Raw genomic sequence first — 17,971 nt, 5'->3', positions numbered from 1 at the left:
ACTTTAAAATATATCCTACTTTAACAACAAATCATTTGCCTTTCATGTGTTTTTCCCTTTTATCTTTGCCTCTCGATATAGCTATCTATCTATAATATCTCTCTAATATCCCATCTTCTTATATTTAGTTCTTCAGTGATGTTCTAATGAAAAATTTGTGCTATCACAATAATTGTAATGACAACAGACTGTGATATCTAGGGATTATGACTTCTCTTCAGGAAAAGAGTATGGGTTGTGAGTGAGAAAATTCTTATTGCAAATGAAATTATTACTACATTTTTGAAAAGGGGTCTATTATTCAAGTTTTAGTCAGTGTACTGAAATCCCTCTTTTTCATGAACTCTTCAGTGGAGATTCTCATTCTTTTTCTTTATTAAATCACAACAGTAATTAAAACAAGTTAAGAGCTGATTATGTGTAAAGTTTTGATTTTAATACCATGGGTCCACAAAAAGGCATCTGAAACTACTAATTTGTTTCTTTTCTCTCCCCCCCACCCCAACATTCCTATAGTTCAAATATGTCTGAATGGATTTTTTTCATTTAAAAAAAAAAGTCCCAGGCTATGAATTTGTATGCCAAATTTCAGATTGTAGCATGTTTTTATGATTGAGTTAAAAAACCCTTGAGATAAGAGTGTATAATGAAAATATTGGCATGCTTTTAAATATGGGTCTAATCATGCAATGAATGAGTGCTCATGTGCTCAAGTCTTTGCAGGATCTGTCTTTACAGTGGCAAATTTAGCAAGGTTAAGTAGTGTTGGCTTCAAAATGTTAGGGCCCACTTCTGCAAACACTTATTTGAGTAGTCCAACTGATGTCAAATACTACTCACTTGGAATAGTTTGCAGGATCCAACTCCATTTTTGTAATAGACCAATTGGAACTATTTCATGGAGGCTCCAGTTAATAAATACTTCTCAAGTACTTTGTGGCACTGGGAAGACTTGTAGGGCCAAATTCTGCTTCCATTGAAGTCAATGAAAATTTCACAAGAGTCTTCAGTGGCCCAGGATTTACTATTAGACTGAAGAGTGAATGAATTGATTGATATTACTGATACATTTTGCCTCTTTATTATAATAAATATTGTTACAGAAGTGCCCAAAATATGTTAGATATTGTGCTATTATTACTATCATAATTTACTGTTTATATTACAGTAAAACCCAAAACATGCCACGTTTCTAAACTCAGCAGAAATCACAATTCATCGCCTGAAGTGCTTATACTTTAAAAAGATAAGCCATGCATGAGGAGTGGGGAAAGGAATATAACATACAAGCAAGAGTATTTTTTGTTGGTTTGTTTGTTTAACATAGTTTTGCATGATTAAATATGCCAGATCTTACAAAGTATTATGCACATGAGTAACTTTACTCATGTAAGAAGTCTCACTGTGCATACATGTTTGCAGGTTTGGACCCTTCCTGATTAGTTACTAATTGTCCTTCTACCTAGCTATTAATAGTTGGGTAATTTTCTGTAGGTTCTATATGGAAATGGGTGGATGAGGGAGAGGAATATATATTTTTAATAATTTTTACAAAGGGAAGAAATTAATTATTTATTTTATTCTTGTTTGAAAATTTTATTTTAATGATGTTTTTGGAACATGAATTACAACTTTTTAAAAAAAATAAATCAAAGCTCTTTATCTTTTTTTTTTAAAGTGCCTTATTGCATGTTGATCAAAGATGGTGATTTTTACTAGTAGATTAAGGAGACAAATTTAAGAAAACATTTATTGTACTATGATTTGAGAATGTATAGCTTACATTCACAATAGCATGAACTAGTACAGCAACATTTTAGTAAATTGGTATATAAACAAACATCTGTTGCAGGAATGTAGGAATGACATCATAAAGAATGTATGCAAAAATTAATTGAAAAAGAATGATGGAGAATTGCAGCATGCCTTTAAGTCTAAATTGATTTTTTCCTTCAGAGTGAAAGTGGGATTCTTGTGCAACATTCCAATACCATAAAGTATTTAACTTGTAATGTCCTATTAATGTACCTAAAAATTAGACTCCTGGTCATCCAATAAGAATAGTACTTACAGTAATACAGTATATGTAATATGCAATTATCTTGACAATAGTTTTATTTTTTCAACACTTTTGTCATAAAAGAGCAGTAAGATACAATGAATTTGATTCATTTTGTGTGTGTGAATCATTTAATAGGCCATTACATCTATTATATTAGCCACCATTCTCTTTCAGAGCTTTTCATTATAAGGCTGTCTTTAATAGAAAGAAGTTTAACCTTCCCTCCCAGATAGATTGAACCCCATAACAGTGTAAACATTCTCATTATAACATAAAATCCCCTTCCCCAAGGGCAGCACTATAATTATGTTGCAGAGTGTTGTACAAATGTTTCTCTTAAAAATGCTGTCTCATTCTTGTCCTCAAGTTTTATCATTTTCATTATGAAGAGAATCAATAATACCTTTAAATTGTAATTTAATAAAATAAATATGATCTGATTATTTTTTAATTTTTGAAGTTATTTTAATCAAGTTTGAGAAGAAGTCATCAGTAAAATTGCTGTTGATTTATAAATAGGATAATTAGAGGCTTTCCTCCTAAGTACTGTTCACTGGCATTGTGGCTGTTTTTATTGCCTAGTCAAACCTCTTCATTCAATTTTAAAATTGCCTTTTGAATGAACTGCACTACGAGCTTGCCAAACAGTGTCACCATTAATACCTTACCTCCTTTATTTCATTGTCCAGTCTGTAAATGCACAATAAATTGTTTGATAAGGAGGTCAATGAGGTTGCACTAGTTTTTAAGTGAATTACAGCCAAACATTTCAGATTATGTCACATACTTATTGCTATTGTAGCTCTGTGTTTAAAAGATAGTGATACAGTGCTTGAGTAGTTCATTTTGTATCGTTACTTGAAGACTGTATAAAAATCAAGATGGCTAGGTTCTTCACCAAAAGCTGGCAATCTTTACATAAAAAACGGAGGGGGAAAACCACCTTATTAAGTCAATTTACAATTTTGTAATGCTTTCCTTAAACTAATTAACTACATTTTCAGTGGTGAGATATACAATGCAGGTTCCATAGGGATGAGTTAGGACAACAATTTCTGAAGTTAGAAGAGTATTTTCAGATTTACTACTTTTTAAAGGATGCCAGAAGTATTCCAAGAGAGGCCTGAAGACCATTTGTTACTAATATAAAACCGCTCAGATTGCCAGTGTTTTCTGATACTAGATAGCAATTACATTTCTGTGGGTGTGTAAACTCATTGAATTTGGAGCATGTATGGAGAATTGTGTCAGTCTTAGGTACATCTTATTATAGGCATTGTTCCATTGGTTTCACTTACAATCCCCTAACTTTGATCTAGCCAGGGGAGGTTATGACTTTGGTATAGGCTTTTCCCCTATGCAGAATATGCAAGTATTTTTGAGATAGAAATTTAAAAGGCAAAAATAAGAAACTTTGTGCTTGTTGAGTCTAAAAGAAAGTCTGTTTGTGTGCATCTCTCCCTTTGTAACAGAAGGAATGTTTCTTATGTTTCTGTCTTCAGACAGTTGGCACACATTTCATCTCAGCAGCTGCTTTCTCTTAAAGTGCAGTAGAGTGTAGGACTGTAGTGACACTAGCATTAATACTTCACATTCTGCTATCATATGCTGTCACTGTGAAATATGGATCTAGGTTACATGTGTTTGCAGACTTTGTACTGCTGAATTATGAAAGCTGACTCCGTTGGAGGATTGTGTTGTATTCAGAGACTGTGAACTGAACAATAAATGAAGCAGTAAGGGACTTATAGTGATACATGGTATCCTCCTTTTTTGGCCTATTTGAGCTTATAGTTTTAAAATGTAGAATTGCCAAATTAAATTTCATTTGCTGTCTTAAGAAGAGATATTTTAATAGACATCTACATATTTCTGTCAAAAGGCACCTTTTACTAATTGTCGGTAAGCTTTGTTTAAATAGTATTTTTACATCCTCTTTTAGACTGTTACAAATGACTGCATTTCAGATTACTGGAATTTACTACAAAGTGAAAAATAGGAAATGTCATTTTGGGAACAATTAATTATTTTATTTGCAGGAATCGAAATGTACCTATGAATATAGTTATACAATTTCAGATTGTCTATATGTCACTGAATAACCATACAAGAGTGTGTGTACACACACACACACATACATACGGTGAAATTCTGGGAGTCACTGGTAGTTTTGCCCAGATTTCACCCTTGATATCTAACCAATGAGTAACTAATGGGCAAACAAAATTGTACTGAAAGGGAAAATTTGAGAATATTTTAAAATTATTACTTAGGACAGTAAGAATTTCTTGGAGTAATTACTTGGATGTGGCCCTTACTACAGGCTTCCTTGCGTACATTTTCATTACAGTGAGAATATTTTAGTAATGCACTAGTAAAAGTAAGTATTGCCTGGAATCCAATGTTCTATCAAAACAGACAACAACTTGGAAAACCTAAATTCACCCAAATCTTACGATTACTGTTTCTTGGATTAGCTCTGTCTTTGAGGCACTAATAGTTCCAGTCATACAAGAAAGACCAACTTGCTGCTTTCACTGCATACTATGCATCAAAACTTCAGGCTATGTTTGTGGGCATCTCAGTACTAGGGAGAAAGAATTTGAACAGCAAACAGAAAATGGAGTCTCAGTGTGAACACACTGTGTTCTCAGATCATTTCTTTTCATTTGTAACTTTTAATATTCACATATGGACAAGGAGGGAAGTAAAGATACAGAGCACACCCTTTAATGTTAGATTGCTCCACTGGTAAATGGGCTTTAAGCCATACCTCCTTAGGGATTTTCAAGCAGCAGAACTAATATTGCGGGCATCATTATGATGATGTTCTAACACTCAGCACAGTGCTCTTGTTGCAGTCATCATGAGATAAACGATAAGACTTATTGAACTCATCTGCATTGTAACTGGTTACATACTGAATATTTTATTGCTTAGTGTATGTGCAGTGCCCAGATGGTAACCCTACACTCTTCTCATGTAGGGTAGGGGTATGCATATTAACCCTTTGGGTGAAGTAAATGGTGTCATGCTTCTATCACCTACTAATTTTGAGCTTTCTTTTGTATATAATAGTTATTTGGAACAGTGGTGTTTTACCCATATTAAGCAGCACTCTCTCTGCACATCAGAAGTGGCCCTCTTTCCCATAGCTGCCTTTTACATTATCATTTTATTCTATAACCTCTTTTTAATTACAGCTATGTGTCTGATAAGTTTAAATATCTTTGTCAAGAAGTGTCCTAGCGACTACAAAACCATCCAATCTGATTTTGTAGTATAATAGTACATTGTTCAGTTGATTGTAAAGGTCTAGAGCATACCAACAATTTTAGCAACAGAATTTAACCTACAAGTGAATCAAGTTAAAGGCAATACCAACATGTTCCTCTTTGATTCCTAGCTATATGTACAGTTAATGAACATGGTACCATTTTCTCTGTAACAGGCAGCAATAGCAGTCTTTCCGTTTGGTGAATATCATGGGGGAAAAGCACAATCAGGCTTTTTTCATAAGGGCAATAATGTGTAGGAATTCTGTTCTAAGAAATTGGAGTTTTTTCTTTAATAAATATAAAAAGAAATAGATAAACCAAAAACATTTGCTGAAGGACAAAGATTTGTTTATGAAACAAAGTGTTATATTCTGCATTTTGTGTTAGAGACTGCTTTTGTTTTTCATGGCGCTGATCAATTTGTGGCCATCATATCAAACCAAAAGAAGCGGGATGATTGTTGATTTTCTCATTTACAAAGCCACTTTGTAGTTCAGTATTTTTCTATAGCTTTGTAAATATAATGCTCTCTTATTTAACAGAATCTTTAGATGGCATATGTCAGTAAAAACCAGCACCAGTTAGCTTATAACTGGATCTTGTTTTCAATTTCAGTAAATGGTTACCTGCCTTTTTAAATGGGGAACTGCAGTTGGTTTGATAATTTTATAATCTCATATGTAAATATAATGCATTATATTGAAAAATTTTGTACTAGCTGGGAAATGGATTTGATAATTCATAGGTATTTTTCATCTTTTGTTTATATTATTTTTTGCTTAAATTACAACTGTCTTTAAAATTACTAAATATAAAATTTAGCCGTCACATACATGTCTGCAGATATAGTTTGTTAGGAAAGAAGTGTATCTCAAAGTCTCGCTACAGGAGAAAGTCTGGAGACCTTTATAGCGGAAGAGTCAATGGAGATAACACCAAAGATGAGCCCCAGGAGGATACGGGATGGGTTGTACAGGATTGCAAGGGACAATAGGAATCAAGAGGACTTGCAGCCAGAGGGAACAGGGGATAGACCAGAGAATCGCACCATCACCAGGAAAGGCAGGTCTATGTGATTGGGGACTCCTTACTGAGAAGAATAGACAGGCCTGTAACCAGAGCTGACCCAGATAACAGAAGGGTGTGCTGTCTGCCGGGTGCTGAGATATGTGATGTGGACCTGAGACTGAAGAGGATCCTAACGGGAAAGAATCCACTGATTGTCCTTCATGTGGGAACAAATGATACGGCTAGATTCTCGCTGGAATGTATCAAGGAGACTATGCCAGGTTGGGGAAGACATTTAAGGAAATCGAGGCTCAGGTGATCTTCAGTGGGATTCTGCCTGTTCCTAGAGAAGGGCAACAAAGGTGTGACAAGATTACGATGGTCAACAGATGGCTCAGGCAGTGGTGCTATAAGGAGGGCTTTGGGATGTATGGCCACTGGGAGGCATTCATGGACAGAGGACTGTTCTCTCGGGATGGACTTCACCTGAGTAGGGAGGGAAATAGACTTCTAGGATGAAGGCTGGCACAACTGATCAAGAGAGCTTTAAACTAGGAATTTGGGGGAAATGGGTGGGAGATGTCCAGGTAATCTCCACGCTAGATTTTACCATTGAGAGGGAAGAAAACGAAGTAAGAAAGGATACAGCCGTGGGTAGGAAAATGGACATAAGGAGGAAGGGTAGTGTAGAAACCAGTCTAGTAGGTAATACTGGCAGTAGAATGTCTGTGCCTAATTGGGTAAAGAATGTGAGAGAAGCCAAACAGCAAAAATTAAGATGTTTGTATGCTAATGCGAGGAGCCTAGGTAACAAAATGGAGGAACTAGAGCTATTGGTGCAGGAAGTGAAACCAGATATTATAGGGTTAACAGAAACATGGTGGAATAGTAGTCATGATTGGACTACAGGTATTGAAGGGTATGTGCTGTTTAGGAAAGACCAAAATAAAGGCAAAGGTGGTGGAGTAGCATTGTATATCGATGATGAGGTAGACTATAAAGAAATAAGAAATGATGGAATGGATAAGACAGAGTCTGTCTGAGCAAAAATCACATTGGGGAAGAAAGCTACTAGAGCCTCCCCTGGGATAGTGCTTGGGGTGTGCTATAGGCCGCCGGGATCCGATTTGGATAAGGATAGAGACCTCTTTAATGTTTTCAATGAAGTAAATACTAATGGGAATTGTGTGATCATGGGAGACTTTAACTTCCCAGATATAGACTGGAGGACAAGTGCTAGCAATAATAATAGGGTTCAGAGTTTTCTGAATGCAATAGCTGATGGATTCCTTCACCAAGTAGTTGCTGAACCAACAAGAGGGGATGCCATTTTAGATTTGGTTTTGGTGAGCAGTGAGGACCTCATAGAAGAAATGGTTGTATGGGACAACCTTGGTTCGAATGAGCATGAGCTAATTCAGTTCAAACTAAATGGAAGGATAAACAAAAATAGATCTGTGACTAGGCTGTTTGATTCCAAAAGGGCTAACTTTAAAAAAATTAAGGAAATTAGTTAGGGAAGTGAATTGGACTGAAGAACCTGTGGATCTAAAGGCAGAGGAGGCCTGGAATTACTTCAGGTTAAGGTTGCAGAAATTGTCAGAAGCCTGCATCCCAAGAAAGGGGAAAAAACTCATAGGCAGGAGTTGTAGACCAAGCTGGATGAGCAAGCTTCTCAGAGAGGTGTTAAGAAAAAGCAGAAAGCCTACAAGGAGTGTAAGATAGGAGGGATCAGTAAGGAAAGCTACCTTATTGAGGTCAGGACATGTAGGGATAAAGTGAGAAAGGCCAAAAGCCATGTAGAGTTGGACCTTGCAAAGGGAATTAAAACCAATAGTAAAAGGTTCTATAGCCATATAAATAAGAAGAAAACGAAAGAAGAAGTGGGACCGCTAAACACTGAGGATGGGAGTGGAGGTTAAGGATAATTTAGGCATGGCCCAATATCTAAACAAATTCTTTGCCTCAGTTTTAATGAGGCTAATGAGGAGCTTAGGGATAATGGTAGGATGACAAATGGGAATGAGGATATGGAGGTAGATATTACCACATCTGAGGTAGAAGCAAAACTCAAACAGCTTAATGGGACTAACTCGGGGCGCCCAGATAATCTTCATCCAAGAATATTAAAGGAACTGGCACATGAAATTGCAAGCCCATTAGCAAGAATTTTAATGGATCTGTAAACTCAGGGGTTGTACCGTATGTTTGGAGAATTGCTAACATAGTTCCTATTTTTAAGAAAGGGAAAAAGAGCGATCTGGGTAACTACAAGCCTGTTAGTTTGACATCTGTAGTATGGAAGTTCTTGGAAAAAATTTTGAAGGAGAAAATAGTTAAGGACGTTGAGGTCAATGGTAACTGGAACAAAATACAACATGGTTTTACAAAAGGTAGATCGTGCCAAACCAACCTGATCTCCTTCTTTGAGAAGGTAAGATTTTTTAGACAAAGGAAATGCAGTGGATCTAATTTAGCTTGATTTCAGTAAGGCATTTGATACGGTTCCACATGGGGAATTATTAGCTAAATTGGAAAAGATGGGGATCAACATGAAATTGAAAGGTGGATAAGGAACTGGTTAAAGGGGAGACTACAATGGGTCCTACTGAAAGGTAAACTGTCAGGCTGGAAGGAGGTTACTAGTGGAGTTCCTCAGGGATCGGTTTTGGGACCAATCTTATTTAATCTTTTTATTACTGACCTTGGTACAAAAAGTGGAAATGTGCTAATAAAATTTGCGGATGACACGAAGCTGGGAGGTATTGCCAATACAGAGAGGGACCGGGATATCATCCAGGAAGATCTCGATGACCTTGTAAACTGGAGTAATAGTAATAGGATGAAATTTAATAGTGAAAAGTGCAAGGTCATGCATTTAGGGATTAATAACAAGAATTTTTGTTATAAACTGGGGACGCATAACTTGGAAGTAACAGAGGAGGAGAAGGACCTTGGAGTATTGGTTGATCACAGGATGACTATGAGCTGCCAATGTGATATGGCTGTGAAAAAAGCTAATGTGGTCTTGGGATGCATCAGGTGAGGAATTTCCAGTAGAGATAAGGAGGTTTTAGTACCGTTATACAAGGCACTGGTGAGACCTCACCTGGAATACTGTGTGCAGTTCTGGTCTCCCATGCTTAAGAAGGATGAATTCAAACTGGAACAGGTACTGAGAAGGGCTACTAGGGTGATCCGAGGAATGGAAAGCCTGTCTTATGAAAGGAGATTCAAAGAGCTTGGCTTGCTTAGCCTAACCAAAAGAAGGCTGAGGGGAGATATGATTGCTCTCTATAAATATATCAGAGGGATATATACTGGAGAGGGAGAGGAATTATTTAAGCTCAGTACCAATGTGGACACAAGCACAAATGGATATAAATTGGCCATCTGGAAGTTTACACTTGAAATTAGGCAAAGGTTTCTAACCGTCATAGAATAATAGAATATCAGGGTTGGAAGGGACCTCAGGAGGTCATCTAGTCCAACCCCCTGCTCAAGCAGGACCAATCCCCAACTAAATCATCCCAGCCAGGGCTTTGTCAAGCCTGACCTTAAAAACGTCAAAGGAAGGAGATTCCACCACCTCCCTAGGTAACATATTCCAGTGCTTCACCACCCTCCTAGTGAAAAAGTTTTTCCTAATATCCAAGCTAAACCTCCCCCACTTCAACTTGAGACCATTACTCCTCGTTCTGTCATCTGCTACCACTGAGAACAGTCTAGATCCATCCTCTTTGGAACCCCCTTTCAGGTAGTTGAAAGCAGCTATCAAATCTCCCCTCATTCTTCTCTTCCGCAGACTAAACAATCCCAGTTCCCTCAGCCTCTCCTCATAAGTCATGTGTTCTGGTCCCCTAATCATTTTTGTTGCCCTACGCTGGACGTTTTTCAATTTTTTCACATTCTTCAGAGTAGTGAAGTTCTGGAATAGCCTTCCAAGGGGGAACAGTGTAGGCAAAAGACATATCTGGCTTAAAGACTAAGCTTGATTAGTTTATGGAGGGGATGGTATGATGGGATAGCTTAATTTTGGAAATTAATTGATCTTTGACTATTAGCGGTAAATATGCCCAATGGCCTGTGATGGGATGTTAGATGGGGTGGGATCTGAGTTACTACAGAGAATTCTTTCCTGGGTGTCTGGCTGGTGAGTCTTGCCCACATGCTCACGGTTTAGCTGATCGCCATATTTGGGGTCGGGAAGGAATTTTCCTCCAGGGCAGATTGGCAGAGGCCCTGGGGGTTTTTCGCCTTCCTCTGCAGCGTGGGGCACGGGACACTTACTGGAGGATTCTCTGCACCTTGAAATCTTTAAACTACGAGTTGAGGACTTCAGTAGCTCAGACATAGGTCAGGGGTTTGTTACAGGAGTGGGTGGGTGAGATTATGTGGCCTGCGTTGTGCAGGAGGTCAGACTAGATGATCATAATGGTCCCTTCTGACCTTAAAGTCTATGAGTCTATTTTTCTTTTTTGGATCTGCGGGATAGTTTTTTCACATGAACAATAGTTACATGTTTTCTACACACATTTTTATACTAGTAATTGAACTAACCTTAAAACCACCGTGGAACGCTGTAGCACTTCTCTTGCTTCCAAGTACTGATTAACTGTTCTGGGGTGTCCTAGAAATAGATTATGTGCTCAGTTGTGTCTTTAATGCACAGCTCTGCATTGGGAGCAGTGTGGAAGCTCACCACTCCTTTGGAGACCATTGGGAAGTGGTTGCTACACTAAATTAAATGAAATATCCTGTGTGACTCCATTGCATGAGGGTCTGTCATTAAATGACAGCACTACATATGCAGCGTGCACTACAAAATATTCCATATGTGCATCTGAAGTTATGAAAGAATCTCCATTATGTCAAACTGTATTGCGTTATTTGCTAAGAAATATGTTTCTTTACTGTGTGTTGTCTGACCATGAAATAAGTACCAAAACGCACAAGGGGAAGAGACCAAAAATCTTAAAGTGTGGAGATCAGCAATTTTTGTCCCACACAACTTTGACAATTTTAAAATTGTTTAAATCATTAAAATGGAAATATCTTAAATAATTAAACCCCAATCTGCTTGTTCCCTTGTGGTGTTTACACTTGGACTTTGTTTCTGTGTCAGGTTTCAGCTTTAGTGATTTCCTGACTGAGAGCAAGACATTTGTGAGCCCTCTTCAGAACTGATTCCAGGGACAGGCAAACTGTACAGGTGTATGTGGCAACTTCTTGCCAGGCAAACACTGGCAATGAGAGTGATGGGAAGAAAATTTCCTTTTTTTAAATAGGAAGAAGACGAAAAGTGGTGACAGTGGTACGACCTTTGTAGGCACTGGGGGTAAACAATGGGAGTCCCCTGAAAAGTCAGGAGAGGAACTAAAGAAAATGGTGTTATTCTGTAATTCCAGTGCTTCCTCTATAAGTGAGGTAAGTTCGCATTGGCCGCCTTTGACATATGGGGCAGGAGGGAGCAGTAACTGCACATACTGATGATCCCACTTGCTGTGCTATGGAGCTAACAGAATTCTCACCCTCTTCCTGTGAGCCCTCTTCAGTCCCATTGAGTTTCAGCAGCTGGAGAGAGAAAGACCAACAGGCCCTCTGTCTGGCTCAGATGCCACTTTAAACTGGGGAGGGAGGAGCTCAGAGACCACTGCTGCTGTTACTACATCCAACAGCAGCTGAGGTGCATGTAAACCTGGCCCTTTACTATACAGGTCACTATGTTATGCCTTTAAATGTCCCACAAAGCAGAACTGTCATGGAGTGGGCACTTTACCTTCCTAGCATAAGACATTCCCTTACCCTCCTTTGCTGCTCCCTTCCATGAGAAGGACCACATCTCCTACTAGTGCTGGATTGCAGGACTAATTAAAGGCCTAATCTGGCATTGCTTTAACATAGGGTCAGGTTTTTATGCTGCTTCAGTGGTCTGTGGCCATCTCTAATAATCTCCCTGCTTGAACTGGTCAATGCAGACTAACTGGTAGGCAATTATATGAAATTTTGAGACCCTACCCCATTTCACCAGCCCACCCCTGCCCTTTACTAGGATATGGCTCAAGATTTCACTTAGCTTTGTAGCAGCTTCCTATTACAGCAGCTGGGCATCTATCTAGGGGCAGCAGCTGCTGTATACAGCTGCTGCTTACCCTTGCCCTAGACGTCATAAAACGAGGCCAATGATTTGAAGTCAACATAATTGAAAATGAAACTTGTCTAAAAACTAGCTGCTAAATTGAAATTTAAAACCAAAAGAAAATAACGGATTGGAGTTTAGTTATCTAAGGACTTTCAGAAACAGCAGAATAACTTAGGTGAAATTTCTTGACTTCTGTGTATTTAAAATGTCAGCCTTAACAGTACATTAATGTAATCATTTGCATAAATTACCTTTTAAAAATAATTAAAGTAATTGCAAGAATCAGCAATACAACCAGAATAGCTTTAGGGCTTCATGTGAGAAGTACATTGGACTTTGGAGTACAGTTTGGTCACAAGACCATATATAGCACTGATATAAGCAGACAACATCTGTGGAATTCAGTTCATAAAATTCAATGAGTAGCATAACTGTGGCCAAGCTGAGAGGCTAGAAATGCTGGTGAGCCTCTGTCTAAAGGCAGGATGGAAGAAGCAGCTGTAGGAAAGAGTCTTGGATTTTGTCATGAGAAAACTAATGAAAAATTGAGAGAGGGATTGAGGTTCCATAATTAGGAAGTTCTGTTCAAACTTGGATATTTATATGAATGGATTTTCTGACCTAGCTGAAATTTTGGCATTGTTAGCTGTTAACAGGTGGCAATACATACTAGTGTAGGGAGCAAGATCTGGTCCTATGAAAAGTCCTCTTTTTTGCTACTCTGATGCCACAGAAGTAACTTTACAACTGCCCTGAATGTGTAGCATATAAGAATTCCCTCGAGGTATAAAACTCATATAAAGCTTGTTTAGCTGGCAGTACACCATCTGCTTCTGGCCCCATTCACGTGTAGGGAACCTGCTATGGACAGGAGCGTGTGTGACAGGAAATTGATTCATTCTATTGATATTCACTACCATATTCACCACCACCGTTCATTCTGTTGATATTCACCACCACCTGTTATTAGCAAGGAGATTCACCAGTAGATTATCCCACAGGCAGCTGGATGCTGGTTTAAAAGGTGTGTGTCTGGAAAGTGGCATAATACCACCTTTGCCCCAACAAGCGTGCTGAGCAGAGTTCTGAAGTCCCTGAGGATCTCAGTGTAAATATATTGAGGCCATGTTTTCCAGTAAATTAAATGTAGTTGCTCTAAACTGATGTGACTTGAAAGAATGAATTGAAACTATTATACATGTAAGAGACTATTTCTGGGCATTGTTAGAAATAAGTTTGCTCGGTTGTCATATCCCCCTTTAATCAGGATTTTTTAAACCACCAACAAGGTATGGTCATAGGGCAGCCAAAGACTGAATTTGTCCCAGCTAACTTGTAACCTCCTAGATATTTTGAAAATATATTGGGTATTTTTCCCCCAGATGACCCATTAAGATGATGACTGTTCTGGGAGAAGGTCCAAAATAATCTCAGACGTGTAGGTTTTGGAGACCATTCAAAAGGGCTGTTCCATGGAATTTGAGTCTACCAAGGTCAAATTAGTTTATTTAGGCAATGTGTATCAGCAAACTGCATAAATAGAAGAGAATCCTTTTCTTTAGTCCCCAGTGCTTTATACAGCAACTAATACTCCAACATAGCAGTCAGAAGAGTGTATATTTCTTCTGTTTTCCAGAGTAAACGTAGATGGTCACAATGGTTAATCAGTTTTGTTTATTTAAAACAAACAAAACGTGTAAACCACATAAGGACATTTTTCCTACCAAGACCAATGTCTTATAAAAGTATCTTTGTTAAGTCTGTTTCAAAGAGACAATGTTAGGCCATCAAATTTTCTAGTTCTATTGTAGATTACACCTGCTGTTAGATCAAATGGCATGACTTTAAACTAAGAACATTCACAAAGTAATTCAGAATCAAATTTTCTCATTTAAAGCCAGCAGAACATCCCATCATGCCTACCTTTTAATTAGATGATGTTTTGATCAGCATTCCTATTCATTAATGATCAATACTTTCATTTAAAGTAAGAGCAGTATTTAGCCTTCAAATAGAAGTTCATGTTATGGACACTATTATGTCCAACAAGAATTCTTTATTTTTGCTTTTTTTATAAACAGTTCTAATAAACAGAAAACATGACATTTATAATATTAAAACAGAAGATCCTTTCTAGGCCAACAAAATGAGATACATTAAACGTGCTAAACTATTTTAATTTATTACAATAGTTTGAAAGATTCTATAGTTCTGATAAAGAAGCACCTTATCCTGAGAGGTGTTGATTTTTGTGGTAGTGGATGCTGCTTAGCTCCTATCTGGACCAAGTCCTTAATAGATGCCTACTTCTTGAAGCAACTGTAGTTGAGTTACAGTTATTACATACGTAAGTCTTCTAAATAGAGAAATAGTTTTGTGCTTCATGCAGAGAATGGGGTTGTTTGTTTTTTAAACAATTAATTGACCAACCAATGTGACATTTTTTTGGTGGGGAATTGTGACTCAATTTGTTGCTTAATGTAATCTAGTACAGAAAGCTTGACTGTTGTAAATGGTTTATTCCGAGTAATCAATATTTCATGGAATTTATTTTGCTCTCTTTGTTTGTTTACTAGATTATGGCCCAGATCGTCAGCTAGCTCCATTGAAGTCAGTTATACCAATTTACAATTGGTTAAGGATCTGGCTTCTTATTTCCAGTTCACTACAGTTGGTCCAACATTAGCTATCTACAGATTTAATATTCATTTCTGAGCAATTGAAAAGATTTTTAGTAACTCCCAGATCTCCTCAGTCCCATATATTAGTGTTATCAGTGCCAAATAGTCACAGTAAAGGGTGAGTTGTATAATTTTCCTGAGTCTTTTCAGAGTAAGAGTTCTGGATTGGGTCCAAACATTTGGAATATAGAAGCAATGATAAAACATGACTCTTTCTGAATGGCATTTAGGAAAAACTGGTGACATGCATATTTCACACAAGGACGGTCCAAGATTCAAGAAGCTTTTAAATCCTTTGTAAAACTTAAAGACCAACCACTTTCTCTTTAAGAAGCCTAATCCCTCAAATTAGAGATCAAGCGAGGACACACTTTCTGTTAGGTGGGTCTTCATTTGTAGCACCTATCTCTCATATGTGAATAGGGGCCTTACAGAAGACCCACAAAGAATTTTTAAAGAACTGGATTTTTTTTTCTGTTCCTTATTTTATTTTTTTTAAATATGGCCTGAAAGATTGGAGGTGGGAGAGGAAAAGGGGTTGTGTTTGTTTAATGTACTTTTTAATCTGCCTTTTTTATCTTAGAAACTTCATGAATATCAAGACTGATCTCTGGTTTTGCTGGAGGACCTTCTAGATGTGTCAGAGCATGTTTATTTTGAACTCTCACATTGTAATTGAAAGAGTTGTTGAAACTAGCAGAGATATTCTTTATCCAACATGTTAATTAGTCATGGAAATTGAATAACAAAAAAAATCAGTTTTAAGTAGTTTGACTCAAACTCTCTTCCTCCCTCATTTTCTTAGCTTTCATATTCTTCATCCTTGTGATGGGGGAAAACTGGCATAGCAGCAGCACTGCTGAGAAGGATCTGGGAGTTGTAGATCACAACCTCAGCATGAGTCAGCAATGCTATTGCAAACAAAGTAAATGCAATTTTAGGTTGCATTAACAGAGGCATAGCATTCAAGTCACAGGAGATGATAGTACCACTTTACTTGGCGCTGGTTAGGCCTCAACTGGAGTATTTTGTCCAGTTTTGGTCACCAATTTATAGAAAGGATGTAGAGAAATGGGAAAGGATCCAGAGAAGAATGACAAAGATGAGCAAAGGGATGGAATGCAAGCCATATGAGCAAAGGCTGAAGGAACTGGGTATGTTTAGTTTGGAAAAGAGAAGATAACGGGGGACATAATAGCGGTCTTCAGATATTTGAAAGGCTGCCATTAAGAACATGGCAAAAAGTTGTTCTCTTTTGCCACAGATGGCAAGACAAGAGCTAATGGGTTCAAATTACAGCATAGCAGATTTAGATTAAATCTCAAAAAAACTTCCTACCTATAAGAACAGTAGGACAATGGAACAGACTGCTTAGAGATGTTGTGGAAGCTTCTTCACTGAAGGTTTTCAAAAGGCGGCTCATAATCATCTGTCTTGGGTGGTTTAGATACAACAAATCCTACATCTTGGCAGGGAGTTAGCCCTAGATGACCCTTGTGGTCCCTTCTAACCGTATGACTCTATGATGTCATCATTTCACTCCAGTTCTCCAATCTCCATAGAGTTTGCTAGGACAGACAGGACTTGAAGAACAAGTAGGATTCATACATATATGCGATAAAAAAGCAAAATGGCCATAGGCCTGATTTTTTTTTCCTTTGCAGGTAACCTTTAACATTTTAACAGCAATATTTGACAAATTCCATATCTGATTCCTAAGTGTAACGTATAAGGAGGTGCTGCTTTGATATATGTCCATTCAGACAAGTTGGAGATGGGCGATTCCTAAGTATGGGTTTTTGCATGTTTTCAATTTTTGTGTACCTTTAGAAGTTCTATAATTTAATTATTTAAATTCATGATTTAATGCAATACAACATGTTACATTCCTTTTTATTTTATGTGGTTCTTCATCACTGGAACTACGTTTGGAAAGGGAATCCTGGTTTGAACTTGTACTATAATGAAGACTAAGTTTTTTAATGTGTATGTAAACTGCTATGTAGGTGCATCATCAAATGAAGAATATTTAATTGAATATATAGGTACTATATACATTGAGAAAACTACAGTCCCTAAACACCTACTCAGAAGGAGATCAAATTTAATGTCTTATTATATGTAATGTTATTTTAAAATACTTTTAAACAGTGACTTATTTGGAAAAAATATAGCTAATGGAAGCTAATGAAGGGAACAGTTAAAGGAAAAATATATTTGCTGAAATAAAACACAATATTGATTAAGACATTTTTTAAAGGCACATTTTTGAGAGTAACAGTAAGTTTTGCAAGTGCTTGCACAGGTCCATTCCACTATAGGTGTGTGTGCGTGCCCCATGCACAATTGTTAGAGAACTTTTTTCCCTCAGCCTCAGGCAGCTCAAGTGCCCTTTTGCTTTTTGCACCACTGCCTGCAGGTGTAGGGGAGTGGAGCCGCTCCCAACCTCCCTCAGTTCCTTCTTAATGCCAGTGACAGTTGTTGGAGCACTTCAAGACTTGTTGTAGCAAGTTTTTCCCTCACTCCATTGTATATACCCTGGTGTTCTCAGCAATTAGTTAATTAGTTAGGTAAAGTGTCATTTCATTAGATTTTAGTATTAGTTTTTATGATTGTACGATGAGTACTGGGGTTAGTACCACTGCAACACCTCACTCTCCAGAGCTTAAGACCTGCCGATCCTTCAGTAAGACAGTGCGGGAGTCATATTCAGCTGCAAGACACCTGCGTAGCCTCTGGGTTCCAGTATCCCCAGTGGTACAAGAAGCCTTGCAGTCAGTACCGATGCCTGTGGTCCTAC

General features: G+C 37.7%; 1 protein-coding gene across 19 annotated transcripts in view; it reads left to right on the top strand.

Annotated features, from left to right (window-relative positions):
- Positions 1 to 17,971, top strand: part of GTDC1 (glycosyltransferase like domain containing 1) — a 298,462-nt gene that overhangs the window by 148,997 nt on the left and 131,494 nt on the right. The window lies entirely within an intron of this gene.

Source organism: Chelonia mydas, chromosome 11 (genome assembly GCF_015237465.2).
Source record: "Chelonia mydas isolate rCheMyd1 chromosome 11, rCheMyd1.pri.v2, whole genome shotgun sequence".
Lineage (NCBI taxonomy): Eukaryota > Metazoa > Chordata > Testudines > Cheloniidae > Chelonia > Chelonia mydas.
The sequence above is the reverse complement of the archived record's forward strand: the minus strand, read 5'-3'. Positions and strand labels throughout refer to the sequence as shown.